The sequence below is a fragment of the Amblyomma americanum genome, chromosome 4, assembly GCF_052857255.1.
Source record: "Amblyomma americanum isolate KBUSLIRL-KWMA chromosome 4, ASM5285725v1, whole genome shotgun sequence".
NCBI lineage: Eukaryota > Metazoa > Arthropoda > Arachnida > Ixodida > Ixodidae > Amblyomma > Amblyomma americanum.
Window position 1 is genome coordinate 119,157,524 of NC_135500.1, and position 23,003 is coordinate 119,180,526.

Sequence of the window (23,003 nt, forward strand, 5' to 3'; positions counted from 1 at the left end):
GATTTTCAGTTGCAATACAAGTCACATTGGACCATTGTCTCGTCAAGAATAAACTGTTACGCCATTGCGCCGGCTCCGGAATAAATTGCTGCTCACGGTGTACTTGAGGAAAAGAAGGCGGTTCCGTTCTCATCCCCGTCGATAGCTCAGTTGGTAGAGCGGTGGACTGTAGAGGTCTCGTGCTACGGACATCCATAGGTCGCTGGTTCGAATCCGGCTCGACGGAGTGGTCCTTTTTTTTTTGGACACTATGGCCGGCAGCTTAACGGCGTCACATGAAGATTTTCAGTTGCAATACAAGTCACATTGGACCATTGTCTCGTCAAGAATAAACTGTTACGCCATTGCGCCGGCTCCGGAATAAATTGCTGCTCACGGTGTACTTGAGGAAAAGAAGCCGGTTCCGTTCTCATCCCCGTCGATAGCTCAGTTGGTAGAGCGGTGGACTGTAGAGGTCTCGTGCTATGGACATCCATAGGTCGCTGGATCGAATCCGGCTCGACGGAGTGGTCATTTTTTTTGGACACTATGGCCGGCAGCTTAACGGCGTCACATGAAGATTTTCAATTGCAATACAAGTCGCATTGGACCATTGTCTCGTCAAGAATAAACTGTTACGCCATTGCGCCGGCTCCGGAATAAATTGCTGCTCACGGTGTACTTGAGGAAAAGAAGCCGGTTCCGTATACATCCCCGTCGATAGCTCAGTTGGTAGAGCGGTGGACTGTAGAGGTCTCGTGCTACGGACATCCATAGGTCGCTGGATCGAATCCGGCTCGACGGAGTGGTCCTTTTTTTTGGACACTATGGCCGGCAGCTTAACGGCGTCACATGAAGATTTTCAGTTGCAATACAAGTCACATTGGACCATTGTCTCGTCAAGAATAAACTGTTACGCCATTGCGCCGGCTCCGGAATAAATTGCTGCTCACGGTGTACTTGAGGAAAAGAAGCCGGTTCCGTTCTCATCCCCGTCGATAGCTCAGTTGGTAGAGCGGTGGACTGTAGAGGTCTTGTGCTATGGACATCCATAGGTCGCTGGTTCGAATCCGGCTCGACGGAGTGGTCCTTTTTTTTGGACACTATGGCCGGCAGCTTAACGGCGTCACATGAAGATTTTCAGTTGCAATACAAGTCACATTGGACCATTGTCTCGTCAAGAATAAACTGTTACGCCATTGCGCCGGCTCCGGAATAAATTGATGCTCACAGTGTACTTGAGGAAAAGAAGCCGGTTCCGTTCTCATCCCCGTCGATAGCTCAGTTGGTAGAGCGGTGGACTGTAGAGGTCTCGTGCTACGGACATCCATAGGTCGCTGGTTCGAATCCGGCTCGACGGAGTGGTCCTTTTTTTTTGGACACTATGGCCGGCAGCTTAACGGCGTCACATGAAGATTTTCAGTTGCAATACAAGTCACATTGGACCATTGTCTCGTCAAGAATAAACTGTTACGCCATTGCGCCGGCTCCGGAATAAATTGCTGCTCACGGTGTACTTGAGGAAAAGAAGCCGGTTCCGTTCTCATCCCCGTCGATAGCTCAGTTGGTAGAGCGGTGGACTGTAGAGGTCTCGTGCTATGGACATCCATAGGTCGCTGGATCGAATCCGGCTCGACGGAGTGGTCATTTTTTTTGGACACTATGGCCGGCAGCTTAACGGCGTCACATGAAGATTTTCAATTGCAATACAAGTCGCATTGGACCATTGTCTCGTCAAGAATAAACTGTTACGCCATTGCGCCGGCTCCGGAATAAATTGCTGCTCACGGTGTACTTGAGGAAAAGAAGCCGGTTCCGTATACATCCCCGTCGATAGCTCAGTTGGTAGAGCGGTGGACTGTAGAGGTCTCGTGCTACGGACATCCATAGGTCGCTGGATCGAATCCGGCTCGACGGAGTGGTCCTTTTTTTTGGACACTATGGCCGGCAGCTTAACGGCGTCACATGAAGATTTTCAGTTGCAATACAAGTCACATTGGACCATTGTCTCGTCAAGAATAAACTGTTACGCCATTGCGCCGGCTCCGGAATAAATTGCTGCTCACGGTGTACTTGAGGAAAAGAAGCCGGTTCCGTTCTCATCCCCGTCGATAGCTCAGTTGGTAGAGCGGTGGACTGTAGAGGTCTTGTGCTATGGACATCCATAGGTCGCTGGTTCGAATCCGGCTCGACGGAGTGGTCCTTTTTTTTGGACACTATGGCCGGCAGCTTAACGGCGTCACATGAAGATTTTCAGTTGCAATACAAGTCACATTGGACCATTGTCTCGTCAAGAATAAACTGTTACGCCATTGCGCCGGCACCGGAATAAATTGATGCTCACAGTGTACTTGAGGAAAAGAAGCCGGTTCCGTTCTCATCCCCGTCGATAGCTCAGTTGGTAGAGCGGTGGACTGTAGAGGTCTCGTGCTATGGACATCCATAGGTCGCTGGTTCGAATCCGGCTCGACGGAGTGGTCCTTTTTTGGACACTATGGCCGGCAGCTTAACGGCGTCACATGAAGATTTTCAGTTGCAATACAAGTCACATTGGACCATTGTCTCGTCAAGAATAAACTGTTACGCCATTGCGCCGGCTCCGGAATAAATTGCTGCTCACGGTGTACTTGAGGAAAAGAAGCCGGTTCCGTTTTCTTCCCCGTCGATAGCTCAGTTGGTAGAGCGGTGGACTGTAGAGGTCTCGTGCTACGGACATCCATAGGTCGCTGGTTCGAATCCGGCTCGACGGAGTGGTCCTTTTTTTTGGACACTATGGCCGGCAGCTTAACGGCGTCACATGAAGATTTTCAGTTGCAATACAAGTCACATTGGACCATTGTCTCGTCAAGAATAAACTGTTACGCCATTGCGCCGGCTCCGGAATCAATTGCTGCTCACGGTGTACTTGAGGAAAAGAAGCCGGTTCCGTTTTCATCCCCGTCGATAGCTCAGTTGGTAGAGCGGTGGACTGTAGAGGTTTCGTGCTATAGACATCCATAGGTCGCTGGATCGAATCCGGCTCGACGGAGTGGTCCTTTTTTTTGGACACTATGGCCGGCAGCTTAACGGCGTCACATGAAGATTTTCAGTTGCAATACAAGTCACATTGGACCATTGTCTCGTCAAGAATAAACTGTTACGCCATTGCGCCGGCTCCGGAATCAATTGCTGCTCACGGTGTACTTGAGGAAAAGAAGCCGGTTCCGTTTTCATCCCCGTCGATAGCTCGGTTGGTAGAGCGGTGGACTGTAGAGGTCTCGTGCTATGGACATCCATAGGCCGCTGGTTCGAACACGGCTCGACGGAGTGGTCCTTTTTTTTGGACACTATGGCCGGCAGCTTAACGGCGTCACATGAAGATTTTCAGTTGCAATACAAGTCACATTGGACCATTGTCTCGTCAAGAATAAACTGTTACGCCATTGCGCCGGCTCCGGAATAAATTGCTGCTCACGGTGTACTTGAGGAAAAGAAGCCGGTTCCGTTTTCTTCCCCGTCGATAGCTCAGTTGGTAGAGCGGTGGACTGTAGAGGTCTCGTGCTACGGACATCCATAGGTCGCTGGTTCGAATCCGGCTCGACGGAGTGGTCCTTTTTTTTGGACACTATGGCCGGCAGCTTAACGGCGTCACATGAAGATTTTCAGTTGCAATACAAGTCACATTGGACCATTGTCTCGTCAAGAATAAACTGTTACGCCATTGCGCCGGCTCCGGAATCAATTGCTGCTCACGGTGTACTTGAGGAAAAGAAGCCGGTTCCGTTTTCATCCCCGTCGATAGCTCAGTTGGTAGAGCGGTGGACTGTAGAGGTTTCGTGCTATAGACATCCATAGGTCGCTGGATCGAATCCGGCTCGACGGAGTGGTCCTTTTTTTTGGACACTATGGCCGGCAGCTTAACGGCGTCACATGAAGATTTTCAGTTGCAATACAAGTCACATTGGACCATTGTCTCGTCAAGAATAAACTGTTACGTCATTGCGCCGGCTCCGGAATCAATTGCTGCTCACGGTGTACTTGAGGAAAAGAAGCCGGTTCCGTTTTCATCCCCGTCGATAGCTCGGTTGGTAGAGCGGTGGACTGTAGAGGTCTCGTGCTATGGACATCCATAGGCCGCTGGTTCGAACACGGCTCGACGGAGTGGTCCTTTTTTTTGGACACTATGGCCGGCAGCTTAACGGCGTCACATGAAGATTTTCAGTTGCAATACAAGTCACATTGAACCATTGTCTCGTCAAGAATAAACTGTTACGCCATTGCGCCAGCTCCGGAATAAATTGCTTCTCACGGTGTACTTGAGGAAAAGAAGCCGGTTCCGTTTTCATCCCCGTCGATAGCTCGGTTGGTAGAGCGGTGGACTGTAGAGGTCTCGTGCTATGGACATCCATAGGCCGCTGGTTCGAATCCGGCTCGACGGAGTGGTCCTTTTTTTTGGACACTATGGCCGGCAGCTTAACGGCGTCACATGAAGATTTTCAGTTGCAATACAAGTCACATTGGACCATTGTCTCGTCAAGAATAAACTGTTACGCCATTGCGCCGGCTCCGGAATAAATTGCTGCTCACGGTGTACTTGAGGAAAAGAAGCCGGTTCCGTTTTCTTCCCCGTCGATAGCTCAGTTGGTAGAGCGGTGGACTGTAGAGGTCTCGTGCTACGGACATCCATAGGTCGCTGGTTCGAATCCGGCTCGACGGAGTGGTCCTTTTTTTTTGGACACTATGGCCGGCAGCTTAACGGCGTCACATGAAGATTTTCAGTTGCAATACAAGTCACATTGGACCATTGTCTCGTCAAGAATAAACTGTTACGCCATTGCGCCGGCTCCGGAATCAATTGCTGCTCACGGTGTACTTGAGGAAAAGAAGCCGGTTCCGTTTTCATCCCCGTCGATAGCTCAGTTGGTAGAGCGGTGGACTGTAGAGGTTTCGTGCTATAGACATCCATAGGTCGCTGGATCGAATCCGGCTCGACGGAGTGGTCCTTTTTTTTGGACACTATGGCCGGCAGCTTAACGGCGTCACATGAAGATTTTCAGTTGCAATACAAGTCACATTGGACCATTGTCTCGTCAAGAATAAACTGTTACGCCATTGCGCCGGCTCCGGAATCAATTGCTGCTCACGGTGTACTTGAGGAAAAGAAGCCGGTTCCGTTTTCATCCCCGTCGATAGCTCGGTTGGTAGAGCGGTGGACTGTAGAGGTCTCGTGCTATGGACATCCATAGGCCGCTGGTTCGAACCCGGCTCGACGGAGTGGTCCTTTTTTTTGGACACTATGGCCGGCAGCTTAACGGCGTCACATGAAGATTTTCAGTTGCAATACAAGTCACATTGGACCATATTCTCGTCAAGAATAAACTGTTACGCCATTGCGCCAGCTCCGGAATAAATTGCTTCTCACGGTGTACTTGAGGAAAAGAAGCAGGTTCCGTTCTCATCCCCGTCGATAGCTCAGTTGGTAGAGCGGTGAACTGTAGAGGTCTCGTGCTATGGACATCCATAGGTCGCTGGTTCGAATCCGGCTCGACGGAGTGGTCCTTTTTTTTTGGACACTATGGCCGGCAGCTTAACGGCGTCACATGAAGATTTTCAGGTGCAATACAAGTCACATTGGACCATTGTCTCGTCAAGAATAAACTGTTACGCCATTGCGCCGGCTCCGGAATAAATTGCTGCTCACGGTGTACTTGAGGAAAAGAAGCTGGTTCCGTTTTCATCCCCGTCGATAGCTCAGTTGGTAGAGCGGTGGACTGTAGAGGTTTCGTGCTATGGACATCCATAGGTCGCTGGATCGAATCCGGCTCGACGGAGTGGTCCTTTTTTTTGGACACTATGGCCGGCAGCTTAACGGCGTCACATGAAGATTTTCAGTTGCAATACAAGTCACATTGGACCATTGTCTCGTCAAGAATAAACTGTTACGCCATTGCGCCGGCTCCGGAATAAATTGCTGCTCACGGTGTACTTGAGGAAAAGAAGCCGGTTCCGTTCTCATCCCCGTCGATAGCTCAGTTGGTAGAGCGGTGGACTGTAGAGGTCTCGTGCTATGGACATCCATAGGTCGCTGGTTCGAATCCGGCTCGACGGAGTGGTCCTTTTTTGGACACTATGGCCGGCAGCTTAACGGCGTCACATGAAGATTTTCAGTTGCAATACAAGTCACATTGGACCATTGTCTCGTCAAGAATAAACTGTTACGCCATTGCGCCGGCTCCGGAATAAATTGCTGCTCACGGTGTACTTGAGGAAAAGAGCCCGGTTCCGTTTTCTTCCCCGTCGATAGCTCAGTTGGTAGAGCGGTGGACTGTAGAGGTCTCGTGCTACGGACATCCATAGGTCGCTGGTTCGAATCCGGCTCGACGGAGTGGTCCTTTTTTTTGGACACTATGGCCGGCAGCTTAACGGCGTCACATGAAGATTTTCAGTTGCAATACAAGTCACATTGGACCATTGTCTCGTCAAGAATAAACTGTTACGCCATTGCGCCGGCTCCGGAATCAATTGCTGCTCACGGTGTACTTGAGGAAAAGAAGCCGGTTCCGTTTTCATCCCCGTCGATAGCTCAGTTGGTAGAGCGGTGGACTGTAGAGGTTTCGTGCTATGGACATCCATAGGTCGCTGGATCGAATCCGGCTCGACGGAGAGGTCCTTTTTTTTGGACACTATGGCCGGCAGCTTAACGGCGTCACATGAAGATTTTCAGTTGCAATACAAGTCACATTGGACCATTGTCTCGTCAAGAATAAACTGTTACGCCATTGCGCCGGCTCCGGAATCAATTGCTGCTCACGGTGTACTTGAGGAAAAGAAGCCGGTTCCGTTTTCATCCCCGTCGATAGCTCAGTTGGTAGAGCGGTGGACTGTAGAGGTCTCGTGCTATGGACATCCATAGGCCGCTGGTTCGAATCCGGCTCGACGGAGTGGTCCTTTTTTTTGGACACTATGGCCGGCAGCTTAACGGCGTCACATGAAGATTTTCAGTTGCAATACAAGTCACATTGGACCATTGTCTCGTCAAGAATAAACTGTTACGCCATTGCGCCAGCTCCGGAATAAATTGCTTCTCACGGTGTACTTGAGGAAAAGAAGCAGGTTCCGTTCTCATCCCCGTCGATAGCTCAGTTGGTAGAGCGGTGAACTGTAGAGGTCTCGTGCTATGGACATCCATAGGTCGCTGGTTCGAATCCGGCTCGACGGAGTGGTCCTTTTTTTTGGACACTATGGCCGGCAGCTTAACGGCGTCACATGAAGATTTTCAGGTGCAATACAAGTCACATTGGACCATTGTCTCGTCAAGAATAAACTGTTACGCCATTGCGCCGGCTCCGGAATAAATTGCTGCTCACGGTGTACTTGAGGAAAAGAAGCTGGTTCCGTTTTCATCCCCGTCGATAGCTCAGTTGGTAGAGCGGTGGACTGTAGAGGCTTCGTGCTATGGACATCCATAGGTCGCTGGATCGAATCCGGCTCGACGGAGTGGTCCTTTTTTTTGGACACTATGGCCGGCAGCTTAACGGCGTCACATGAAGATTTTCAGTTGCAATACAAGTCACATTGGACCATTGTCTCGTCAAGAATAAACTGTTACGCCATTGCGCCGGCTCCGGAATAAATTGCTGCTCACGGTGTACTTGAGGAAAAGAAGCCGGTTCCGTTCTCATCCCCGTCGATAGCTCAGTTGGTAGAGCGGTGGACTGTAGAGGTCTTGTGCTATGGACATCCATAGGTCGCTGGTTCGAATCCGGCTCGACGGACTGGTCCTTTTTTTTGGACACTATGGCCGGCAGCTTAACGGCGTCACATGAAGATTTTCAGTTGCAATACAAGTCACATTCGACCATTGTCTCGTCAAGAATAAACTGTTACGCCATTGCGCCGGCTCCGGAATAAATTGCTGCTCACGGTGTACTTGAGGAAAAGAAGCCGGTTCCGTTTTCATCCCCGTCGATAGCTCAGTTGGTAGAGCGGTGGACTGTAGAGGTCTCGTGCTATGGGCATCCATAGGTCGCTGGTTCGAATCCGGCTCGACGAAGTGGTCCTTTTTTTTGGACACTATGGCCGGCAGCTTAACGGCGTCACATGAAGATTTTCAGTTGCAATACAAGTCACATTGGACCATTGTCTCGTCAAGAATAAACTGTTACGCCATTGCGCCGGCTCCGGAATAAATTGCTGCTCACGGTGTACTTGAGGAAAAGAAGCCGATTCCGTTTTCATCCCCGTCGATAGCTCAGTTGGTAGAGCGGTGGACTGTAGAGGTCTCGTGCTATGGACATCCATAGGTCGCTGGTTCGAATCCGGCTCGACGGAGTGGTCCTTTTTTTGGACACTATGGCCGGCAGCTTAACGGCGTCACATGAAGATTTTCAGTTGCAATACAAGTCACATTCGACCATTGTCTCGTCAAGAATAAACTGTTACGCCATTGCGCCGGCTCCGGAATAAATTGCTGCTCACGGTGTACTTGAGGAAAAGAAGCCGGTTCCGTTTTCATCCCCGTCGATAGCTCAGTTGGTAGAGCGGTGGACTGTAGAGGTCTCGTGCTATGGGCATCCATAGGTCGCTGGTTCGAATCCGGCTCGACGAAGTGGTCCTTTTTTTTTGGACACTATGGCCGGCAGCTTAACGGCGTCACATGAAGATTTTCAGTTGCAATACAAGTCACATTGGACCATTGTCTCGTCAAGAATAAACTGTTACGCCATTGCGCCGGCTCCGGAATAAATTGCTGCTCACGGTGTACTTGAGGAAAAGAAGCCGATTCCGTTTTCATCCCCGTCGATAGCTCAGTTGGTAGAGCGGTGGACTGTAGAGGTCTCGTGCTATGGACATCCATAGGTCGCTGGTTCGAATCCGGCTCGACGGAGTGGTCCTTTTTTTGGACACTATGGCCGGCAGCTTAACGGCGTCACATGAAGATTTTCAGTTGCAATACAAGTCACATTGGACCATTGTCTCGTCAAGAATAAACTGTTACGCCATTGCGCCGGCTCCGGAATAAATTGCTGCTCACGGTGTACTTGAGGAAAAGAAGCCGATTCCGTTTTCATCCCCGTCGATAGCTCAGTTGGTAGAGCGGTGGACTGTAGAGGTCTCGTGCTATGGACATCCATAGGTCGCTGGTTCGAATCCGGCTCGACGAAGTGGTCCTTTTTTTTTGGACACTATGGCCGGCAGCTTAACGGCGTCACATGAAGATTTTCAGTTGCAATACAAGTCACATTGGACCATTGTCTCGTCAAGAATAAACTGTTACGCCATTGCGCCGGCTCCGGAATAAATTGCTGCTCACGGTGTACTTGAGGAAAAGAAGCCGGTTCCGTTTACATCCCCGTCGATAGCTCAGTTGGTAGAGCGGTGGACTGTAGAGGTCTCGTGCTATGGACATCCATAGGTCGCTGGTTCGAATCCGGCTCGACGGAGTGGTCCTTTTTTTGGACACTATGGCCGGCAGCTTAACGGCGTCACATGAAGATTTTCAGTTGCAATACAAGTCACATTGGACCATTGTCTCGTCAAGAATAAACTGTTACGCCATTGCGCCGGCTCCGGAATAAATTGCTGCTCACGGTGTACTTGAGGAAAAGAAGCGGGTTCCGTTTTCATCCCCGTCGATAGCTCAGTTGGTAGAGCGGTGGACTGTAGAGGTCTCGTGCTACGGACATCCATAGGTCGCTGGTTCGAGTCCGGCTCGACGGAGTGGTCCTTTTTTTTGGACACTATGGCCGGCAGCTTAACGGCGTCACATGAAGATTTTCAGTTGCAATACAAGTCACATTGGACCATTGTCTCGTCAAGAATAAACTGTTACGCCATTGCGCCGGCTCCGGAATAAATTGCTGCTCACGGTGTACTTGAGGAAAAGAAGCCGGTTCTGTTCTCATCCCCGTCGATAGCTCAGTTGGTAGAGCGGTGGACTGTAGAGGTCTCGTGCTATGGACATCCATAGGTCGCTGGTTCGAATCCGGCTCGACGGAGTGGTCCTTTTTTTGGACACTATGGCCGGCAGCTTAACGGCGTCACATGAAGATTTTCAGTTGCAATACAAGTCGCATTGGGCCATTGTCTCGTCAAGAATAAACTGTTACGCCATTGCGCCGGCTCCGGAATAAGTTGCTGCTCACGGTGTACTTGAGGAAAAGAAGCCGGTTCCGTTTTCATCCCCGTCGATAGCTCAGTTGGTAGAGCGGTGGACTGTAGAGGTCTCGTGCTATGGACATCCATAGGTCGCTGGTTCGAATCCGGCTCGACGGAGTGGTCCTTTTTTTTTGGACACTATGGCCGGCAGCTTAACGGCGTCACATGAAGATTTTCAGTTGCAATACAAGTCACATTGGACCATTGTCTCGTCAAGAATAAACTGTTACGCCATTGCGCCGGCTCCGGAATAAGTTGCTGCTCACGGTGTACTTGAGGAAAAGAAGCCGGTTCCGTTTTCATCCCCGTCGATAGCTCAGTTGGTAGAGCGGTGGACTGTAGAGGTCTCGTGCTATGGACATCCATAGGTCGCTGGTTCGAATCCGGCTCGACGGAGTGGTCCTTTTTTTGGACACTATGGCCGGCAGCTTAACGGCGTCACATGAAGATTTTCAGTTGCAATACAAGTCGCATTGGGCCATTGTCTCGTCAAGAATAAACTGTTACGCCATTGCGCCGGCTCCGGAATAAATTGCTGCTCACGGTGTACTTGAGGAAAAGAAGCCGGTTCCGTTTTCATCCCCGTCGATAGCTCAGTTGGTAGAGCGGTGGACTGTAGAGGTCTCGTGCTATGGACATCCATAGGTCGCTGGTTCGAATCCGGCTCGACGGAGTGGTCCTTTTTTTTTGGACACTATGGCCGGCAGCTTAACGGCGTCACATGAAGATTTTCAGTTGCAATACAAGTCACATTGGACCATTGTCTCGTCAAGAATAAACTGTTACGCCATTGCGCCGGCTCCGGAATAAGTTGCTGCTCACGGTGTACTTGAGGAAAAGAAGCCGGTTCCGTTTTCATCCCCGTCGATAGCTCAGTTGGTAGAGCGGTGGACTGTAGAGGTCTCGTGCTATGGACATCCATAGGTCGCTGGTTCGAATCCGGCTCGACGGAGTGGTCCTTTTTTTTTGGACACTATGGCCGGCAGCTTAACGGCGTCACATGAAGATTTTCAGTTGCAATACAAGTCGCATTGGGCCATTGTCTCGTCAAGAATAAACTGTTACGCCATTGCGCCGGCTCCGGAATAAATTGCTGCTCACGGTGTACTTGAGGAAAAGAAGCCGGTTCCGTTTTCATCCCCGTCGATAGCTCAGTTGGTAGAGCGGTGGACTGTAGAGGTCTCGTGCTATGGACATCCATAGGTCGCTGGTTCGAATCCGGCTCGACGGAGTGGTCCTTTTTTTGGACACTATGGCCGGCAGCTTAACGGCGTCACATGAAGATTTTCAGTTGCAATACAAGTCACATTGGACCATTGTCTCGTCAAGAATAAACTGTTACGCCATTGCGCCGGCTCCGGAATAAATTGCTGCTCACGGTGTACTTGAGGAAAAGAAGCGGGTTCCGTTTTCATCCCCGTCGATAGCTCAGTTGGTAGAGCGGTGGACTGTAGAGGTCTCGTGCTACGGACATCCATAGGTCGCTGGTTCGAGTCCGGCTCGACGGAGTGGTCCTTTTTTTTGGACACTATGGCCGGCAGCTTAACGGCGTCACATGAAGATTTTCAGTTGCAATACAAGTCACATTGGACCATTGTCTCGTCAAGAATAAACTGTTACGCCATTGCGCCGGCTCCGGAATAAATTGCTGCTCACGGTGTACTTGAGGAAAAGAAGCCGGTTCTGTTCTCATCCCCGTCGATAGCTCAGTTGGTAGAGCGGTGGACTGTAGAGGTCTCGTGCTATGGACATCCATAGGTCGCTGGTTCGAATCCGGCTCGACGGAGTGGTCCTTTTTTTGGACACTATGGCCGGCAGCTTAACGGCGTCACATGAAGATTTTCAGTTGCAATACAAGTCGCATTGGGCCATTGTCTCGTCAAGAATAAACTGTTACGCCATTGCGCCGGCTCCGGAATAAGTTGCTGCTCACGGTGTACTTGAGGAAAAGAAGCCGGTTCCGTTTTCATCCCCGTCGATAGCTCAGTTGGTAGAGCGGTGGACTGTAGAGGTCTCGTGCTATGGACATCCATAGGTCGCTGGTTCGAATCCGGCTCGACGGAGTGGTCCTTTTTTTTTGGACACTATGGCCGGCAGCTTAACGGCGTCACATGAAGATTTTCAGTTGCAATACAAGTCACATTGGACCATTGTCTCGTCAAGAATAAACTGTTACGCCATTGCGCCGGCTCCGGAATAAGTTGCTGCTCACGGTGTACTTGAGGAAAAGAAGCCGGTTCCGTTTTCATCCCCGTCGATAGCTCAGTTGGTAGAGCGGTGGACTGTAGAGGTCTCGTGCTATGGACATCCATAGGTCGCTGGTTCGAATCCGGCTCGACGGAGTGGTCCTTTTTTTGGACACTATGGCCGGCAGCTTAACGGCGTCACATGAAGATTTTCAGTTGCAATACAAGTCGCATTGGGCCATTGTCTCGTCAAGAATAAACTGTTACGCCATTGCGCCGGCTCCGGAATAAATTGCTGCTCACGGTGTACTTGAGGAAAAGAAGCCGGTTCCGTTTTCATCCCCGTCGATAGCTCAGTTGGTAGAGCGGTGGACTGTAGAGGTCTCGTGCTATGGACATCCATAGGTCGCTGGTTCGAATCCGGCTCGACGGAGTGGTCCTTTTTTTTTGGACACTATGGCCGGCAGCTTAACGGCGTCACATGAAGATTTTCAGTTGCAATACAAGCACATTGGACCATTGTCTCGTCAAGAATAAACTGTTACGCCATTGCGCCGGCTCCGGAATAAGTTGCTGCTCACGGTGTACTTGAGGAAAAGAAGCCGGTTCCGTTTTCATCCCCGTCGATAGCTCAGTTGGTAGAGCGGTGGACTGTAGAGGTCTCGTGCTATGGACATCCATAGGTCGCTGGTTCGAATCCGGCTCGACGGAGTGGTCCTTTTTTTTTGGACACTATGGCCGGCAGCTTAACGGCGTCACATGAAGATTTTCAGTTGCAATACAAGTCGCATTGGGCCATTGTCTCGTCAAGAATAAACTGTTACGCCATTGCGCCGGCTCCGGAATAAATTGCTGCTCACGGTGTACTTGAGGAAAAGAAGCCGGTTCCGTTTTCATCCCCGTCGATAGCTCAGTTGGTAGAGCGGTGGACTGTAGAGGTCTCGTGCTATGGACATCCATAGGTCGCTGGTTCGAATCCGGCTCGACGGAGTGGTCCTTTTTTTTTTGACACTATGGCCGGCAGCTTAACGGCGTCACATGAAGATTTTCAGTTGCAATACAAGTCACATTGGACCATTGTCTCGTCAAGAATAAACTGTTACGCCATTGCGCCGGCTCCGGAATAAATTGCTGCTCACGGTGTACTTGAGGAAAAGAAGCCGGTTCCGTTTTCATCCCCGTCGATAGCTCAACAGGCAGAAACTCTGTTGTGCCTTATGACGTGTTTGTGTTGATGGGACTATTCAGTCTTTGGAAAAGCCGTATGATGGACAGACATGCCGAGCCACCAAGATCGTCCAAATCTGTGTTTCGGGAACAGTGTGCGTTGGTGAGGAGTGTATATGCTGCTCGCGACGAACCTCCAAGCTGGCTGCCGTGCCTAGATGCTTGTGTGTGCCTCCCTGAATTTTGATGTTTTGATGGGGATGCAGTGGTGAGTTAGGGCTATGGGGGCTCAAATTAAGCAGCCCGGTAACTTGAGACGCGTACTAGTCTGATTGAAGTTTCCTCCTTTCTACAGAAGTTCTTCCATGCAAGAAAGAAAAAAATCCCCGTCGATAGCTCAGTTGGTAGAGCGGTGGACTGTAGAGGTCTCGTGCTACGGACATCCATAGGTCGCTGGTTCGAATCCGGCTCGACGGAGTGGTCCTTTTTTTGGACACTATGGCCGGCAGCTTAACGGCGTCACATGAAGATTTTCAGTTGCAATACAAGTCTTATTGGGCCATTGTCTCGTCAAGAATAAACTGTTACGCCATTGCGCCGGCTCCGGAATAAATTGCTGCTCACGGTGTACTTGAGGAAAAGAAGCCGGTTCCGTTTTCATCCCCGTCGATAGCTCAGTTGGTCGAGCACAATATCTTCTGCTGTGTCACTAACTTTTCCACCAACTTCAATTTCCACTATCTGATTGCGCCGGGCGTGCCACTTTTCTGCGCCCAACGCTCTTTTTGATGGAACTTCCCCCGCTATCAGCTTTTCAGCTCTCGCTCGCACCAGAGCTCGCGCTTTCTTCGAGCACTACAGTGGGTTATTTGCCAACTGCTCAGTTGACATTGATCGTTTCAAGAAGGACTTCCTTTTGTTGATGCCCAGCCTAGACGACAGTACGAAGGAACTATTGGAGGCAGCTATCTCAGTAGAGGAGGTGAAAAACGCTATTGAAAGCTTGCAGCCGGGGAAGTCTCCGGGCCCGGATGGTCTGACCTCAGCCTTTTATAAACGTCTAAAAAGAATAATTTCACCAGTTTTAGCTGCTGTCTATAATGAGGCATTCGATCTCAATGTACTGCCGCCTTCCTTCACATCCTCCCACACTGTTCTTATACCGACATCAAAAGACCCCTCTGTATTGCGAAGAGTAACTTCTTACCGTCCAATTTGCCTCACAAATGGAGACTATAAGATAATGATGAAAATTTTGGCTAAGCGATTGCAGACAGTCATTACTGACATGGTGGGGCCGCATCAAACGTGCGGTATTAAAGGCCGATCTATTTTCTCAAATATACATGTAGCGCGTAGTATCCTTGAGTGCTGCGACGCAATGGGCACACAAGTGGCAATGATCCAAATTGATCTGGAGAAAGCTTTCGATAGGGTGCCTCATGAAATTCTTCTGTGCATTCTAGATCATGTGAATGTGGGTAGAATTATTCGAGGCGGGGTCGCCATGGCGTACCAGGATTGCACGACAAGTCTAATTGTCAACAAGGTTGTGGGTTCACGCATTCCAGTCAAACGCTCGGTGCGCCAGGGTTGCCCTCTTTCGCCACTGTTGTTTTGTTTGTATATAGAGTCATTTTGTTTGAGCGTTATACGGAGCGATTGTATGCGCGGTTTTAAACTACATCAGTTAGAAGTCCGACTGTTGGCTTATGCGGATGATATAGCCATGTTTTGTAATGATTACGACAGTGTAACACAGGCTGTTAAGTGTGTTAAAAGTTTTTGTGCGGCCAGTGGCAGCGCGGTAAACTGGAGTAAGTGCCTGGGATTCTGGCACGGGGATTGGCCGGAGGCTCCAGACACTTTTGCCAACATGAGTTTTACTACGACTCCTGTTAAATATTTGGGAGTTCCTCTTGAGTGTTACAAAAACAGCGAAGCCTACTGGAGGAGTGAAGTGGATAAAATGAGGGAAAGAGTGAATAAATGGAATGGATGGAATTGGTCAATGTTCTCGAGAGCCACAATTTGCAACATATTTTTAGTGAGCAAACTTTGGTATGTCCTTCAAGTCTTGCATTGCTCCAGGGTTCATATCCAAAAATTTCATCGGGTGTTTGCAGTGTTCGTGTGGGCATCTTCCTGGGAAAGATCAAGCCGCACCAATTTACTTCTACGAGTTCGAAATGGAGGACTCAGTTTGTCACATTTGTTTTTGAGCCAGGTTGTCAATCGGTATTTATTTCTTCGGGACGTTAAGCACCCGTTTCTACACACTGTCTGTCAACTTCGCCTGGGGAAGCACTTGCCTAATATGGTTGTCTCTGCTGGCAGTATGCCCGGTGGAGTGCATGGTTTTCTACGCGAAGTTGTGGTTTCATGTAGGTTTTTGACGGCGCGGTTTTCACTCCAATACCTGAGTGAAGTCAACCGGAAAAAACTGTATAAAGACCTCTGTAGTGTGGTTCTCCCCGTGCCTTTATATCGGTCCCTTTACAGGGAAGGTATAGGTAACAAGGTACTAAAGCGTGTTAAGGCAATGTTAGTCCCGTCTGGTGTTAAGACCTTCTTTTTTAAATTACACACTGGAACTCTGACTGTCAAACCGTGGATGGCTGAAAAAGGTTTTTTTTTGTTCCCTGGGGTACTCACTGTATAATATGCAGAAAGGAGGAGACAATTGAGCATGTGTTCCTTGAATGCTGGGATGCTGTGTTCCTTTGGGATGTGCTTCAGCGCACAATCAAAAAAGAATTTCCGCTTGATGGGTACGGAATTCGCTACTTGCCAATTGAAAGTGATGACGGTACCCCATTTGATTTGATCATGCTAATAGCCCTACACAGTATCTGGAAATGCAGAATGGCAGTAAGGCACGCCGATCTCGATGCAAGGCCGGCACGTCAATATTTCAAAGAAAGCATAAGCAACTTTGTTCAGGAGAAAAAGATGCTGGAATGTAGTCCAGAGTGGCTATCACGTGTTGAGTTATTATTGGCGATGAAGGAATTTTAGTATGAGCGTGACCGCACAAGCTGGGCGGCCGTTGTTTTAACAAAGATGTTGATTGTGTTTTAGTTCTTATGTATGAATATGTGTTTTCGTTTCATGTGGGTCAAAATACCGGCAATAAAGAAAAAAAAAAGCTCAGTTGGTAGAGCGGTGGACTGTAGAGGTCTCGTGCTATGGACATCCATAGGTCGCTGGTTCGAATCCGGCTCGACGGAGTGGTCCTTTTTTTGGACACTATGGCCGGCAGCTTAACGGCGTCACATGAAGATTTTCAGTTGCAATACAAGTCACATTGGACCATTGTCTCGTCAAGAATAAACTGTTACGCCATTGCGCCGGCTCCGGAATAAATTGCTGCTCACGGTGTACTTGAGGAAAAGAAGCCGGTTCCGTTCTCATCCCCGTCGATAGCTCAGTTGGTAGAGCGGTGGACTGTAGAGGTTTCGTGCTATGGACATCCATAGGTCGCTGGTTCGAATCCGGCTCGACGGAGTGGTCCTTTTTTTGGACACTATGGCCGGCAGCTTAACGGCGTCACATGAAGATTTTCAGTTGCAATACAAGTCACATTGGACCATTGTCTCGTCAAGAATAAACTGTTACGCCATTGCGCCGGCTACGGAATAAATTGCTGCTCACGGTGTACTTGAGGAAAAGAAGCCGGTTCCGTTTTCATCCCCGTCGATAGCTCAGTTGGTAGAGCGGTGGACTGTAGAGGTTTCGTGCTATAGACATCCATAGGTCGCTGGTTCGAATCCGGCTCGACGGAGTGGTCCTTTTTTTTGGACACTATGGCCGGCAGCTTAACGGCGTCACATGAAGATTTTCAGTTGCAATACAAGTCACATTGGACCATTGTCTCGTCAAGAATAAACTGTTACGCCATTGCGCCGGCTCCGGAATAAATTGCTGCTCACGGTGTACTTGAGGAAAAGAAGCCGGTTCCGTTCTCATCCCCGTCGATAGCTCAGTTGGTAGAGCGGTGGACTGTAGAGGTCTCGTGCTATGGACATCCATAGGTCGCTGGTTCGAATCCGGCTCGACGGAGTGGTCCTTTTTTTGGACACTATAGCCGGCAGCTTAACGGCGTCACATGAAGATTTTCAGTTGCAATACAAGTCACATTGGACCATTGTCTCGTCAAGAATAAACTGTTACGTCATTGGGCCGGCTCCGGTATAAATTGCTGCTCACGGTGTACTTGAGGAAAAGAAGCCGGTTCCGTTTTCATCCCCGTCGATAGCTCAGTTGGTAGAGCGGTGGACTGTAGAGGTCTCGTGCTATGGACATCCATAGGTCGCTGGTTCGAATCCGGCTCGACGGAGTGGTCCTTTTTTTGGACACTATGGCCGGCAGCTTAACGGCGTCACATGAAGATTTTCAGTTGCAATACAAGTCACATTGGACCATTGTCTCGTCAAGAATAAACTGTTACGCCATTGCGCCGGCTCCGGAATAAATTGCTGCTCACGGTGTACTTGAGGAAAAGAAGCCGGTTCCGTTTTCATCCCCGTCGATAGCTCAGTTGGTAGAGCGGTGGACTGTAGAGGTCTCGTGCTATGGACATCCATAGGTCGCTGGTTCGAATCCGGCTCGACGGAGTGGTCCTTTTTTTGGACACTATAGCCGGCAGCTTAACGGCGTCACATGAAGATTTTCAGTTGCAATACAAGTCACATTGGACCATTGTCTCGTCAAGAATAAACTGTTACGCCATTGCGCCGGCTCCGGAATAAATTGCTGCTCACGGTGTACTTGAGGAAAAGAAGCCGGTTCCGTTCTCATCCCCGTCGATAGCTCAGTTGGTAGAGCGGTGGACTGTAGAGGTCTCGTGCTATGGACATCCATAGGTCGCTGGTTCGAATCCGGCTCGACGGAGTGGTCCTTTTTTTGGACACTATGGCCGGCAGCTTAACGGCGTCACATGAAGATTTTCAGTTGCAATACAAGTCACATTGGACCATTGTCTCGTCAAGAATAAACTGTTACGTCATTGCGCCGGCTCCGGTATAAATTGCTGCTCACGGTGTACTTGAGGAAAAGAAGCCGGTTCCGTTTTCATCCCCGTCGATAGCTCAGTTGGTAGAGCGGTGGACTGTAGAGGTCTCGTGCTATGGACATCCATAGGTCGCTGGTTCGAATCCGGCTCGACGGAGTGGTCCTTTTTTTGGACACTATGGCCGGCAGCTTAACGGCGTCACATGAAGATTTTCAGTTGCAATACAAGTCACATTGGACCATTGTCTCGTCAAGAATAAACTGTTACGCCATTGCGCCGGCTCCGGTATAAATTGCTGCTCACGGTGTACTTGAGGAAAAGAAGCCGGTTCCGTTTTCATCCCCGTCGATAGCTCAGTTGGTAGAGCGGTGGACTGTAGAGGTCTCGTGCTATGGACATCCATAGGTCGCTGGTTCGAATCCGGCTCGACGGAGTGGTCCTTTTTTTTGGACACTATGGCCGGCAGCTTAACGGCGTCACATGAAGATTTTCAGTTGCAATACAAGTCACATTGGACCATTGTCTCGTCAAGAATAAACTGTTACGCCATTGCGCCGGCTCCGGAATAAATTGCTGCTCACGGTGTACTTGAGGAAAAGAAGCCGGTTCCGTTTTCATCCCCGTCGATAGCTCAGTTGGTAGAGCGGTGGACTGTAGAGGTCTCGTGCTATGGACATCCATAGGTCGCTGGTTCGAATCCGGCTCGACGGAGTGGTCCTTTTTTTGGACACTATGGCCGGCAGCTTAACGGCGTCACATGAAGATTTTCAGTTGCAATACAAGTCACATTGGACCATTGTCTCGTCAAGAATAAACTGTTACGCCATTGCGCCGGCTCCGGAATAAATTGCTGCTCACGGTGTACTTGAGGAAAAGAAGCCGGTTCCGTTCTCATCCCCGTCGATAGCTCAGTTGGTAGAGCGGTGGACTGTAGAGGTCTCGTGCTATGGACATCCATAGGTCGCTGGTTCGAATCCGGCTCGACGGAGTGGTCCTTTTTTTGGACACTATAGCCGGCAGCTTAACGGCGTCACATGAAGATTTTCAGTTGCAATACAAGTCACATTGGACCATTGTCTCGTCAAGAATAAACTGTTACGCCATTGCGCCGGCTCCGGTATAAATTGCTGCTCACGGTGTACTTGAGGAAAAGAAGCCGGTTCCGTTTTCATCCCCGTCGATAGCTCAGTTGGTAGAGCGGTGGACTGTAGAGGTCTCGTGCTATGGACATCCATAGGTCGCTGGTTCGAATCCGGCTCGACGGAGTGGTCCTTTTTTTGGACACTATGGCCGGCAGCTTAACGGCGTCACATGAAGATTTTCAGTTGCAATACAAGTCACATTGGACCATTGTCTCGTCAAGAATAAACTGTTACGCCATTGCGCCGGCTCCGGTATAAATTGCTGCTCACGGTGTACTTGAGGAAAAGAAGCCGGTTCCGTTTTCATCCCCGTCGATAGCTCAGTTGGTAGAGCGGTGGACTGTAGAGGTCTCGTGCTATGGACATCCATAGGTCGCTGGTTCGAATCCGGCTCGACGGAGTGGTCCTTTTTTTGGACACTATAGCCGGCAGCTTAACGGCGTCACATGAAGATTTTCAGTTGCAATACAAGTCACATTGGACCATTGTCTCGTCAAGAATAAACTGTTACGCCATTGCGCCGGCTCCGGTATAAATTGCTGCTCACGGTGTACTTGAGGAAAAGAAGCCGGTTCCGTTTTCATCCCCGTCGATAGCTCAGTTGGTAGAGCGGTGGACTGTAGAGGTCTCGTGCTATGGACATCCATAGGTCGCTGGTTCGAATCCGGCTCGACGGAGTGGTCCTTTTTTTTGGACACTATGGCCGGCAGCTTAACGGCGTCACATGAAGATTTTCAGTTGCAATACAAGTCACATTGGACCATTGTCTCGTCAAGAATAAACTGTTACGCCATTGCGCCGGCTCCGGTATAAATTGCTGCTCACGGTGTACTTGAGGAAAAGAAGCCGGTTCCGTTCTCATCCCCGTCGATAGCTCAGTTGGTAGAGCGGTGGACTGTAGAGGTCTCGTGCTATGGACATCCATAGGTCGCTGGTTCGAATCCGGCTCGACGGAGTGGTCCTTTTTTTTGGACACTATGGCCGGCAGCTTAACGGCGTCACATGAAGATTTTCAGTTGCAATACAAGTCACATTGGACCATTGTCTCGTCAAGAATAAACTGTTACGCCATTGCGCCGGCTCCGGAATAAATTGCTGCTCACGGTGTACTTGAGGAAAAGAAGCCGGTTCCGTTCTCATCCCCGTCGATAGCTCAGTTGGTAGAGCGGTGGACTGTAGAGGTCTCGTGCTATGGACATCCATAGGTCGCTGGTTCGAATCCGGCTCGACGGAGTGGTCCTTTTTTTGGACACTATGGCCGGCAGCTTAACGGCGTCACATGAAGATTTTCAGTTGCAATACAAGTCACATTGGACCATTGTCTCGTCAAGAATAAACTGTTACGTCATTGCGCCGGCTCCGGTATAAATTGCTGCTCACGGTGTACTTGAGGAAAAGAAGCCGGTTCCGTTTTCATCCCCGTCGATAGCTCAGTTGGTAGAGCGGTAGACTGTAGAGGTCTCGTGCTATGGACATCCATAGGTCGCTGGTTCGAATCCGGCTCGACGGAGTGGTCCTTTTTTTTTTGGACACTATGGCCGGCAGCTTAACGGCGTCACATGAAGATTTTCAGTTGCAATACAAGTCACATTGGACCATTGTCTCGTCAAGAATAAACTGTTACGTCATTGCGCCGGCTCCGGTATAAATTGCTGCTCACGGTGTACTTGAGGAAAAGAAGCCGGTTCCGTTTTCATCCCCGTCGATAGCTCAACAGGCAGAAACTCTGTTGTGCCTTATGACGTGTTTGTGTTGATGGGACTATTCAGTCTTTGGAAAAGCCGTATGATGGACAGACATGCCGAGCCACCAAGATCGTCTAAATCTGTGTTTCGGGAACAGTGTGCGTTGGTGAGGGGTGTATATGCTGCTCGCGACGAACCTCCAAGCTGGCTGCCGTGCCTAGATGCTTGTGTGTGCCTCCCTGAATTTTGATGTTTTGATGGGGATGCAGTGGTGAGTTAGGGCTATGGGGGGCTCATATTAAGCAGCCCGGTAACTTGAGACGCGTACTAGTCTGATTGAAGTTTCCTCCTTTCTACAGAAGTTCTTCCATGCAATAAAGAAAAAAATCCCCGTCGATAGCTCAGTTGGTAGAGCGGTGGACTGTAGAGGTCTCGTGCTACGGACATCCATAGGTCGCTGGTTCGAATCCGGCTCGACGGAGTGGTCCTTTTTTTTGGACACTATGGCCGGCAGCTTAACGGCGTCACATGAACACTCCCAGTTAAAAAGTTTTTGGAAGGAAAGGATTTATTTTTACCGTGGGGATCGAACTGCTTAATTTGTAAACATCCCGAAACCATAGACCATGTTTTTTTGCATTGCTGGGAAGGGGTTTATTTTTGGGATGTGTTACAAAGGACAATAAAGAAAGAGTTACCACTTGACGCGCAGGGAATTCGTTATTTAAGCACAGACAATGAGGATGGGGTACCATTTGATCTCATAATGCTCTTGGGCCTCCACTGTATATGGCGCTCCAGAATGGCAGGCTATTATTGTGACAAAGACGCATGACCTGCCCGAATTTATTTTCGGGAAAAAATGGACTGCTTTCTGGCCATCCAGAAAACAGCTGCGGAGCCTCCCGAGCGGCTCTCGAGGCTAGAGCCGCTCTGTATGCTTCGTGAATTTTAGAATGACGAAGCCAGACTCATGCTGGCTGACCACGACAGTGTCTTATGTACATAGTGTTTTGTGTGTTTTTTGTTGAATGTTTTTTTTTGGTTAAATGTTATGAGCCAAAGCCAGGAAATAAAGAAAAAAAAAGATTTTCAGTTGCAATACAAGTCGCATTGGGCCATTGTCTCGTCAAGAATAAACTGTTACGCCATTGCGCCGGCTCCGGAATAAATAGCTGCTCACGGTGTACTTGAGGAAAAGAAGCCGGTTCCGTTCTCATCCCCGTCGATAGCTCTGTTGGTAGAGCGGTGGACTGTAGAGGTCTCGTGCTATGGACATCCATAGGTCGCTGGTTCGAATCCGGCTCAACGGAGCGTTCTTTTTGTACATTTTTCAGGTAAGCCAAGGGCAACGTATAATTTAGAAACTATTGCCGGCAGCTTAACGGCGTCACATGAAGTTGCAACGGAAGCGTGCATCAATGGAAATGTCTTCATAAGCTCTTGGGAGGAGGACGGAAGCCCCACAGGAACGCTTAAGGGCCGTAGTGCGAGGAGAGCTTCGGAAGTCACGCTTACGCTGTGGCCCCATGTCGTCGAAATTTTCGGAGAGCTTCACTACAGCGTCCCTCATAGCATGAGTCGCTTTGGGGCGTTAAACCCCGATTGACCAAGCCTAAACCAAATCTACCTTAACGTAATCTTTGTCAGGCCTGCTACTGCTATTTAGTGTGGTTACTGAAATCCATTCTTC

General features: G+C 49.6%; 67 non-coding genes across 67 annotated transcripts; all 67 read left to right on the forward strand.

Moving 5' to 3' along the window:
* Positions 1–135: 135 nt before the first annotated feature.
* On the forward strand, positions 136–226 carry TRNAY-GUA (transfer RNA tyrosine (anticodon GUA)). The gene is given in 2 exon segments: positions 136–172; positions 191–226. It is a non-coding gene; the product is annotated as a tRNA-Tyr (tRNA).
* A 189-nt stretch (positions 227–415) lies between these two features.
* TRNAY-GUA (transfer RNA tyrosine (anticodon GUA)) lies at positions 416–506 on the forward strand. Its single transcript is given in 2 exon segments — positions 416–452; positions 471–506. It is a non-coding gene; the product is annotated as a tRNA-Tyr (tRNA).
* A 187-nt stretch (positions 507–693) lies between these two features.
* Positions 694–784, forward strand: TRNAY-GUA (transfer RNA tyrosine (anticodon GUA)). Its single transcript is given in 2 exon segments — positions 694–730; positions 749–784. It is a non-coding gene; the product is annotated as a tRNA-Tyr (tRNA).
* A 187-nt stretch (positions 785–971) lies between these two features.
* Positions 972–1,062, forward strand: TRNAY-GUA (transfer RNA tyrosine (anticodon GUA)). Its single transcript is given in 2 exon segments — positions 972–1,008; positions 1,027–1,062. It is a non-coding gene; the product is annotated as a tRNA-Tyr (tRNA).
* A 187-nt stretch (positions 1,063–1,249) lies between these two features.
* On the forward strand, positions 1,250–1,340 carry TRNAY-GUA (transfer RNA tyrosine (anticodon GUA)). The gene is given in 2 exon segments: positions 1,250–1,286; positions 1,305–1,340. It is a non-coding gene; the product is annotated as a tRNA-Tyr (tRNA).
* Positions 1,341–1,528: 188 nt separating this feature from the next.
* On the forward strand, positions 1,529–1,619 carry TRNAY-GUA (transfer RNA tyrosine (anticodon GUA)). Its single transcript is given in 2 exon segments — positions 1,529–1,565; positions 1,584–1,619. It is a non-coding gene; the product is annotated as a tRNA-Tyr (tRNA).
* Positions 1,620–1,806: 187 nt separating this feature from the next.
* Positions 1,807–1,897, forward strand: TRNAY-GUA (transfer RNA tyrosine (anticodon GUA)). Its single transcript is given in 2 exon segments — positions 1,807–1,843; positions 1,862–1,897. It is a non-coding gene; the product is annotated as a tRNA-Tyr (tRNA).
* Positions 1,898–2,084: 187 nt separating this feature from the next.
* Positions 2,085–2,175, forward strand: TRNAY-GUA (transfer RNA tyrosine (anticodon GUA)). The gene is given in 2 exon segments: positions 2,085–2,121; positions 2,140–2,175. It is a non-coding gene; the product is annotated as a tRNA-Tyr (tRNA).
* A 187-nt stretch (positions 2,176–2,362) lies between these two features.
* Positions 2,363–2,453, forward strand: TRNAY-GUA (transfer RNA tyrosine (anticodon GUA)). The gene is given in 2 exon segments: positions 2,363–2,399; positions 2,418–2,453. It is a non-coding gene; the product is annotated as a tRNA-Tyr (tRNA).
* Positions 2,454–2,638: 185 nt separating this feature from the next.
* On the forward strand, positions 2,639–2,729 carry TRNAY-GUA (transfer RNA tyrosine (anticodon GUA)). The gene is given in 2 exon segments: positions 2,639–2,675; positions 2,694–2,729. It is a non-coding gene; the product is annotated as a tRNA-Tyr (tRNA).
* A 187-nt stretch (positions 2,730–2,916) lies between these two features.
* On the forward strand, positions 2,917–3,007 carry TRNAY-GUA (transfer RNA tyrosine (anticodon GUA)). The gene is given in 2 exon segments: positions 2,917–2,953; positions 2,972–3,007. It is a non-coding gene; the product is annotated as a tRNA-Tyr (tRNA).
* Positions 3,008–3,194: 187 nt separating this feature from the next.
* On the forward strand, positions 3,195–3,285 carry TRNAY-GUA (transfer RNA tyrosine (anticodon GUA)). The gene is given in 2 exon segments: positions 3,195–3,231; positions 3,250–3,285. It is a non-coding gene; the product is annotated as a tRNA-Tyr (tRNA).
* Positions 3,286–3,472: 187 nt separating this feature from the next.
* On the forward strand, positions 3,473–3,563 carry TRNAY-GUA (transfer RNA tyrosine (anticodon GUA)). Its single transcript is given in 2 exon segments — positions 3,473–3,509; positions 3,528–3,563. It is a non-coding gene; the product is annotated as a tRNA-Tyr (tRNA).
* Positions 3,564–3,750: 187 nt separating this feature from the next.
* On the forward strand, positions 3,751–3,841 carry TRNAY-GUA (transfer RNA tyrosine (anticodon GUA)). The gene is given in 2 exon segments: positions 3,751–3,787; positions 3,806–3,841. It is a non-coding gene; the product is annotated as a tRNA-Tyr (tRNA).
* A 187-nt stretch (positions 3,842–4,028) lies between these two features.
* Positions 4,029–4,119, forward strand: TRNAY-GUA (transfer RNA tyrosine (anticodon GUA)). Its single transcript is given in 2 exon segments — positions 4,029–4,065; positions 4,084–4,119. It is a non-coding gene; the product is annotated as a tRNA-Tyr (tRNA).
* Positions 4,120–4,306: 187 nt separating this feature from the next.
* TRNAY-GUA (transfer RNA tyrosine (anticodon GUA)) lies at positions 4,307–4,397 on the forward strand. The gene is given in 2 exon segments: positions 4,307–4,343; positions 4,362–4,397. It is a non-coding gene; the product is annotated as a tRNA-Tyr (tRNA).
* Positions 4,398–4,584: 187 nt separating this feature from the next.
* TRNAY-GUA (transfer RNA tyrosine (anticodon GUA)) lies at positions 4,585–4,675 on the forward strand. Its single transcript is given in 2 exon segments — positions 4,585–4,621; positions 4,640–4,675. It is a non-coding gene; the product is annotated as a tRNA-Tyr (tRNA).
* A 188-nt stretch (positions 4,676–4,863) lies between these two features.
* On the forward strand, positions 4,864–4,954 carry TRNAY-GUA (transfer RNA tyrosine (anticodon GUA)). The gene is given in 2 exon segments: positions 4,864–4,900; positions 4,919–4,954. It is a non-coding gene; the product is annotated as a tRNA-Tyr (tRNA).
* A 187-nt stretch (positions 4,955–5,141) lies between these two features.
* TRNAY-GUA (transfer RNA tyrosine (anticodon GUA)) lies at positions 5,142–5,232 on the forward strand. Its single transcript is given in 2 exon segments — positions 5,142–5,178; positions 5,197–5,232. It is a non-coding gene; the product is annotated as a tRNA-Tyr (tRNA).
* Positions 5,233–5,419: 187 nt separating this feature from the next.
* On the forward strand, positions 5,420–5,510 carry TRNAY-GUA (transfer RNA tyrosine (anticodon GUA)). Its single transcript is given in 2 exon segments — positions 5,420–5,456; positions 5,475–5,510. It is a non-coding gene; the product is annotated as a tRNA-Tyr (tRNA).
* A 188-nt stretch (positions 5,511–5,698) lies between these two features.
* On the forward strand, positions 5,699–5,789 carry TRNAY-GUA (transfer RNA tyrosine (anticodon GUA)). The gene is given in 2 exon segments: positions 5,699–5,735; positions 5,754–5,789. It is a non-coding gene; the product is annotated as a tRNA-Tyr (tRNA).
* Positions 5,790–5,976: 187 nt separating this feature from the next.
* TRNAY-GUA (transfer RNA tyrosine (anticodon GUA)) lies at positions 5,977–6,067 on the forward strand. The gene is given in 2 exon segments: positions 5,977–6,013; positions 6,032–6,067. It is a non-coding gene; the product is annotated as a tRNA-Tyr (tRNA).
* A 185-nt stretch (positions 6,068–6,252) lies between these two features.
* On the forward strand, positions 6,253–6,343 carry TRNAY-GUA (transfer RNA tyrosine (anticodon GUA)). The gene is given in 2 exon segments: positions 6,253–6,289; positions 6,308–6,343. It is a non-coding gene; the product is annotated as a tRNA-Tyr (tRNA).
* A 187-nt stretch (positions 6,344–6,530) lies between these two features.
* On the forward strand, positions 6,531–6,621 carry TRNAY-GUA (transfer RNA tyrosine (anticodon GUA)). The gene is given in 2 exon segments: positions 6,531–6,567; positions 6,586–6,621. It is a non-coding gene; the product is annotated as a tRNA-Tyr (tRNA).
* A 187-nt stretch (positions 6,622–6,808) lies between these two features.
* Positions 6,809–6,899, forward strand: TRNAY-GUA (transfer RNA tyrosine (anticodon GUA)). Its single transcript is given in 2 exon segments — positions 6,809–6,845; positions 6,864–6,899. It is a non-coding gene; the product is annotated as a tRNA-Tyr (tRNA).
* A 187-nt stretch (positions 6,900–7,086) lies between these two features.
* Positions 7,087–7,177, forward strand: TRNAY-GUA (transfer RNA tyrosine (anticodon GUA)). The gene is given in 2 exon segments: positions 7,087–7,123; positions 7,142–7,177. It is a non-coding gene; the product is annotated as a tRNA-Tyr (tRNA).
* A 187-nt stretch (positions 7,178–7,364) lies between these two features.
* Positions 7,365–7,455, forward strand: TRNAY-GUA (transfer RNA tyrosine (anticodon GUA)). Its single transcript is given in 2 exon segments — positions 7,365–7,401; positions 7,420–7,455. It is a non-coding gene; the product is annotated as a tRNA-Tyr (tRNA).
* A 187-nt stretch (positions 7,456–7,642) lies between these two features.
* Positions 7,643–7,733, forward strand: TRNAY-GUA (transfer RNA tyrosine (anticodon GUA)). Its single transcript is given in 2 exon segments — positions 7,643–7,679; positions 7,698–7,733. It is a non-coding gene; the product is annotated as a tRNA-Tyr (tRNA).
* Positions 7,734–7,920: 187 nt separating this feature from the next.
* On the forward strand, positions 7,921–8,011 carry TRNAY-GUA (transfer RNA tyrosine (anticodon GUA)). Its single transcript is given in 2 exon segments — positions 7,921–7,957; positions 7,976–8,011. It is a non-coding gene; the product is annotated as a tRNA-Tyr (tRNA).
* A 187-nt stretch (positions 8,012–8,198) lies between these two features.
* On the forward strand, positions 8,199–8,289 carry TRNAY-GUA (transfer RNA tyrosine (anticodon GUA)). The gene is given in 2 exon segments: positions 8,199–8,235; positions 8,254–8,289. It is a non-coding gene; the product is annotated as a tRNA-Tyr (tRNA).
* A 186-nt stretch (positions 8,290–8,475) lies between these two features.
* Positions 8,476–8,566, forward strand: TRNAY-GUA (transfer RNA tyrosine (anticodon GUA)). The gene is given in 2 exon segments: positions 8,476–8,512; positions 8,531–8,566. It is a non-coding gene; the product is annotated as a tRNA-Tyr (tRNA).
* A 188-nt stretch (positions 8,567–8,754) lies between these two features.
* TRNAY-GUA (transfer RNA tyrosine (anticodon GUA)) lies at positions 8,755–8,845 on the forward strand. Its single transcript is given in 2 exon segments — positions 8,755–8,791; positions 8,810–8,845. It is a non-coding gene; the product is annotated as a tRNA-Tyr (tRNA).
* Positions 8,846–9,031: 186 nt separating this feature from the next.
* Positions 9,032–9,122, forward strand: TRNAY-GUA (transfer RNA tyrosine (anticodon GUA)). The gene is given in 2 exon segments: positions 9,032–9,068; positions 9,087–9,122. It is a non-coding gene; the product is annotated as a tRNA-Tyr (tRNA).
* Positions 9,123–9,310: 188 nt separating this feature from the next.
* On the forward strand, positions 9,311–9,401 carry TRNAY-GUA (transfer RNA tyrosine (anticodon GUA)). The gene is given in 2 exon segments: positions 9,311–9,347; positions 9,366–9,401. It is a non-coding gene; the product is annotated as a tRNA-Tyr (tRNA).
* A 186-nt stretch (positions 9,402–9,587) lies between these two features.
* TRNAY-GUA (transfer RNA tyrosine (anticodon GUA)) lies at positions 9,588–9,678 on the forward strand. Its single transcript is given in 2 exon segments — positions 9,588–9,624; positions 9,643–9,678. It is a non-coding gene; the product is annotated as a tRNA-Tyr (tRNA).
* A 187-nt stretch (positions 9,679–9,865) lies between these two features.
* TRNAY-GUA (transfer RNA tyrosine (anticodon GUA)) lies at positions 9,866–9,956 on the forward strand. The gene is given in 2 exon segments: positions 9,866–9,902; positions 9,921–9,956. It is a non-coding gene; the product is annotated as a tRNA-Tyr (tRNA).
* A 186-nt stretch (positions 9,957–10,142) lies between these two features.
* On the forward strand, positions 10,143–10,233 carry TRNAY-GUA (transfer RNA tyrosine (anticodon GUA)). The gene is given in 2 exon segments: positions 10,143–10,179; positions 10,198–10,233. It is a non-coding gene; the product is annotated as a tRNA-Tyr (tRNA).
* Positions 10,234–10,421: 188 nt separating this feature from the next.
* Positions 10,422–10,512, forward strand: TRNAY-GUA (transfer RNA tyrosine (anticodon GUA)). Its single transcript is given in 2 exon segments — positions 10,422–10,458; positions 10,477–10,512. It is a non-coding gene; the product is annotated as a tRNA-Tyr (tRNA).
* A 186-nt stretch (positions 10,513–10,698) lies between these two features.
* On the forward strand, positions 10,699–10,789 carry TRNAY-GUA (transfer RNA tyrosine (anticodon GUA)). Its single transcript is given in 2 exon segments — positions 10,699–10,735; positions 10,754–10,789. It is a non-coding gene; the product is annotated as a tRNA-Tyr (tRNA).
* Positions 10,790–10,977: 188 nt separating this feature from the next.
* On the forward strand, positions 10,978–11,068 carry TRNAY-GUA (transfer RNA tyrosine (anticodon GUA)). The gene is given in 2 exon segments: positions 10,978–11,014; positions 11,033–11,068. It is a non-coding gene; the product is annotated as a tRNA-Tyr (tRNA).
* Positions 11,069–11,256: 188 nt separating this feature from the next.
* TRNAY-GUA (transfer RNA tyrosine (anticodon GUA)) lies at positions 11,257–11,347 on the forward strand. The gene is given in 2 exon segments: positions 11,257–11,293; positions 11,312–11,347. It is a non-coding gene; the product is annotated as a tRNA-Tyr (tRNA).
* Positions 11,348–11,533: 186 nt separating this feature from the next.
* Positions 11,534–11,624, forward strand: TRNAY-GUA (transfer RNA tyrosine (anticodon GUA)). The gene is given in 2 exon segments: positions 11,534–11,570; positions 11,589–11,624. It is a non-coding gene; the product is annotated as a tRNA-Tyr (tRNA).
* A 187-nt stretch (positions 11,625–11,811) lies between these two features.
* On the forward strand, positions 11,812–11,902 carry TRNAY-GUA (transfer RNA tyrosine (anticodon GUA)). Its single transcript is given in 2 exon segments — positions 11,812–11,848; positions 11,867–11,902. It is a non-coding gene; the product is annotated as a tRNA-Tyr (tRNA).
* Positions 11,903–12,088: 186 nt separating this feature from the next.
* TRNAY-GUA (transfer RNA tyrosine (anticodon GUA)) lies at positions 12,089–12,179 on the forward strand. The gene is given in 2 exon segments: positions 12,089–12,125; positions 12,144–12,179. It is a non-coding gene; the product is annotated as a tRNA-Tyr (tRNA).
* Positions 12,180–12,367: 188 nt separating this feature from the next.
* On the forward strand, positions 12,368–12,458 carry TRNAY-GUA (transfer RNA tyrosine (anticodon GUA)). Its single transcript is given in 2 exon segments — positions 12,368–12,404; positions 12,423–12,458. It is a non-coding gene; the product is annotated as a tRNA-Tyr (tRNA).
* A 186-nt stretch (positions 12,459–12,644) lies between these two features.
* TRNAY-GUA (transfer RNA tyrosine (anticodon GUA)) lies at positions 12,645–12,735 on the forward strand. Its single transcript is given in 2 exon segments — positions 12,645–12,681; positions 12,700–12,735. It is a non-coding gene; the product is annotated as a tRNA-Tyr (tRNA).
* A 187-nt stretch (positions 12,736–12,922) lies between these two features.
* Positions 12,923–13,013, forward strand: TRNAY-GUA (transfer RNA tyrosine (anticodon GUA)). The gene is given in 2 exon segments: positions 12,923–12,959; positions 12,978–13,013. It is a non-coding gene; the product is annotated as a tRNA-Tyr (tRNA).
* A 188-nt stretch (positions 13,014–13,201) lies between these two features.
* Positions 13,202–13,292, forward strand: TRNAY-GUA (transfer RNA tyrosine (anticodon GUA)). Its single transcript is given in 2 exon segments — positions 13,202–13,238; positions 13,257–13,292. It is a non-coding gene; the product is annotated as a tRNA-Tyr (tRNA).
* Positions 13,293–13,855: 563 nt separating this feature from the next.
* On the forward strand, positions 13,856–13,946 carry TRNAY-GUA (transfer RNA tyrosine (anticodon GUA)). The gene is given in 2 exon segments: positions 13,856–13,892; positions 13,911–13,946. It is a non-coding gene; the product is annotated as a tRNA-Tyr (tRNA).
* Positions 13,947–16,885: 2,939 nt separating this feature from the next.
* TRNAY-GUA (transfer RNA tyrosine (anticodon GUA)) lies at positions 16,886–16,976 on the forward strand. Its single transcript is given in 2 exon segments — positions 16,886–16,922; positions 16,941–16,976. It is a non-coding gene; the product is annotated as a tRNA-Tyr (tRNA).
* A 186-nt stretch (positions 16,977–17,162) lies between these two features.
* TRNAY-GUA (transfer RNA tyrosine (anticodon GUA)) lies at positions 17,163–17,253 on the forward strand. Its single transcript is given in 2 exon segments — positions 17,163–17,199; positions 17,218–17,253. It is a non-coding gene; the product is annotated as a tRNA-Tyr (tRNA).
* A 187-nt stretch (positions 17,254–17,440) lies between these two features.
* On the forward strand, positions 17,441–17,531 carry TRNAY-GUA (transfer RNA tyrosine (anticodon GUA)). The gene is given in 2 exon segments: positions 17,441–17,477; positions 17,496–17,531. It is a non-coding gene; the product is annotated as a tRNA-Tyr (tRNA).
* A 186-nt stretch (positions 17,532–17,717) lies between these two features.
* TRNAY-GUA (transfer RNA tyrosine (anticodon GUA)) lies at positions 17,718–17,808 on the forward strand. The gene is given in 2 exon segments: positions 17,718–17,754; positions 17,773–17,808. It is a non-coding gene; the product is annotated as a tRNA-Tyr (tRNA).
* A 186-nt stretch (positions 17,809–17,994) lies between these two features.
* Positions 17,995–18,085, forward strand: TRNAY-GUA (transfer RNA tyrosine (anticodon GUA)). Its single transcript is given in 2 exon segments — positions 17,995–18,031; positions 18,050–18,085. It is a non-coding gene; the product is annotated as a tRNA-Tyr (tRNA).
* A 186-nt stretch (positions 18,086–18,271) lies between these two features.
* Positions 18,272–18,362, forward strand: TRNAY-GUA (transfer RNA tyrosine (anticodon GUA)). Its single transcript is given in 2 exon segments — positions 18,272–18,308; positions 18,327–18,362. It is a non-coding gene; the product is annotated as a tRNA-Tyr (tRNA).
* A 186-nt stretch (positions 18,363–18,548) lies between these two features.
* On the forward strand, positions 18,549–18,639 carry TRNAY-GUA (transfer RNA tyrosine (anticodon GUA)). The gene is given in 2 exon segments: positions 18,549–18,585; positions 18,604–18,639. It is a non-coding gene; the product is annotated as a tRNA-Tyr (tRNA).
* A 186-nt stretch (positions 18,640–18,825) lies between these two features.
* Positions 18,826–18,916, forward strand: TRNAY-GUA (transfer RNA tyrosine (anticodon GUA)). Its single transcript is given in 2 exon segments — positions 18,826–18,862; positions 18,881–18,916. It is a non-coding gene; the product is annotated as a tRNA-Tyr (tRNA).
* Positions 18,917–19,103: 187 nt separating this feature from the next.
* Positions 19,104–19,194, forward strand: TRNAY-GUA (transfer RNA tyrosine (anticodon GUA)). Its single transcript is given in 2 exon segments — positions 19,104–19,140; positions 19,159–19,194. It is a non-coding gene; the product is annotated as a tRNA-Tyr (tRNA).
* A 186-nt stretch (positions 19,195–19,380) lies between these two features.
* On the forward strand, positions 19,381–19,471 carry TRNAY-GUA (transfer RNA tyrosine (anticodon GUA)). Its single transcript is given in 2 exon segments — positions 19,381–19,417; positions 19,436–19,471. It is a non-coding gene; the product is annotated as a tRNA-Tyr (tRNA).
* A 186-nt stretch (positions 19,472–19,657) lies between these two features.
* On the forward strand, positions 19,658–19,748 carry TRNAY-GUA (transfer RNA tyrosine (anticodon GUA)). The gene is given in 2 exon segments: positions 19,658–19,694; positions 19,713–19,748. It is a non-coding gene; the product is annotated as a tRNA-Tyr (tRNA).
* A 186-nt stretch (positions 19,749–19,934) lies between these two features.
* Positions 19,935–20,025, forward strand: TRNAY-GUA (transfer RNA tyrosine (anticodon GUA)). The gene is given in 2 exon segments: positions 19,935–19,971; positions 19,990–20,025. It is a non-coding gene; the product is annotated as a tRNA-Tyr (tRNA).
* Positions 20,026–20,211: 186 nt separating this feature from the next.
* TRNAY-GUA (transfer RNA tyrosine (anticodon GUA)) lies at positions 20,212–20,302 on the forward strand. Its single transcript is given in 2 exon segments — positions 20,212–20,248; positions 20,267–20,302. It is a non-coding gene; the product is annotated as a tRNA-Tyr (tRNA).
* A 187-nt stretch (positions 20,303–20,489) lies between these two features.
* Positions 20,490–20,580, forward strand: TRNAY-GUA (transfer RNA tyrosine (anticodon GUA)). The gene is given in 2 exon segments: positions 20,490–20,526; positions 20,545–20,580. It is a non-coding gene; the product is annotated as a tRNA-Tyr (tRNA).
* Positions 20,581–20,767: 187 nt separating this feature from the next.
* TRNAY-GUA (transfer RNA tyrosine (anticodon GUA)) lies at positions 20,768–20,858 on the forward strand. Its single transcript is given in 2 exon segments — positions 20,768–20,804; positions 20,823–20,858. It is a non-coding gene; the product is annotated as a tRNA-Tyr (tRNA).
* A 186-nt stretch (positions 20,859–21,044) lies between these two features.
* TRNAY-GUA (transfer RNA tyrosine (anticodon GUA)) lies at positions 21,045–21,135 on the forward strand. Its single transcript is given in 2 exon segments — positions 21,045–21,081; positions 21,100–21,135. It is a non-coding gene; the product is annotated as a tRNA-Tyr (tRNA).
* A 565-nt stretch (positions 21,136–21,700) lies between these two features.
* On the forward strand, positions 21,701–21,791 carry TRNAY-GUA (transfer RNA tyrosine (anticodon GUA)). Its single transcript is given in 2 exon segments — positions 21,701–21,737; positions 21,756–21,791. It is a non-coding gene; the product is annotated as a tRNA-Tyr (tRNA).
* A 741-nt stretch (positions 21,792–22,532) lies between these two features.
* TRNAY-GUA (transfer RNA tyrosine (anticodon GUA)) lies at positions 22,533–22,623 on the forward strand. Its single transcript is given in 2 exon segments — positions 22,533–22,569; positions 22,588–22,623. It is a non-coding gene; the product is annotated as a tRNA-Tyr (tRNA).
* Positions 22,624–23,003: the final 380 nt, after the last annotated feature.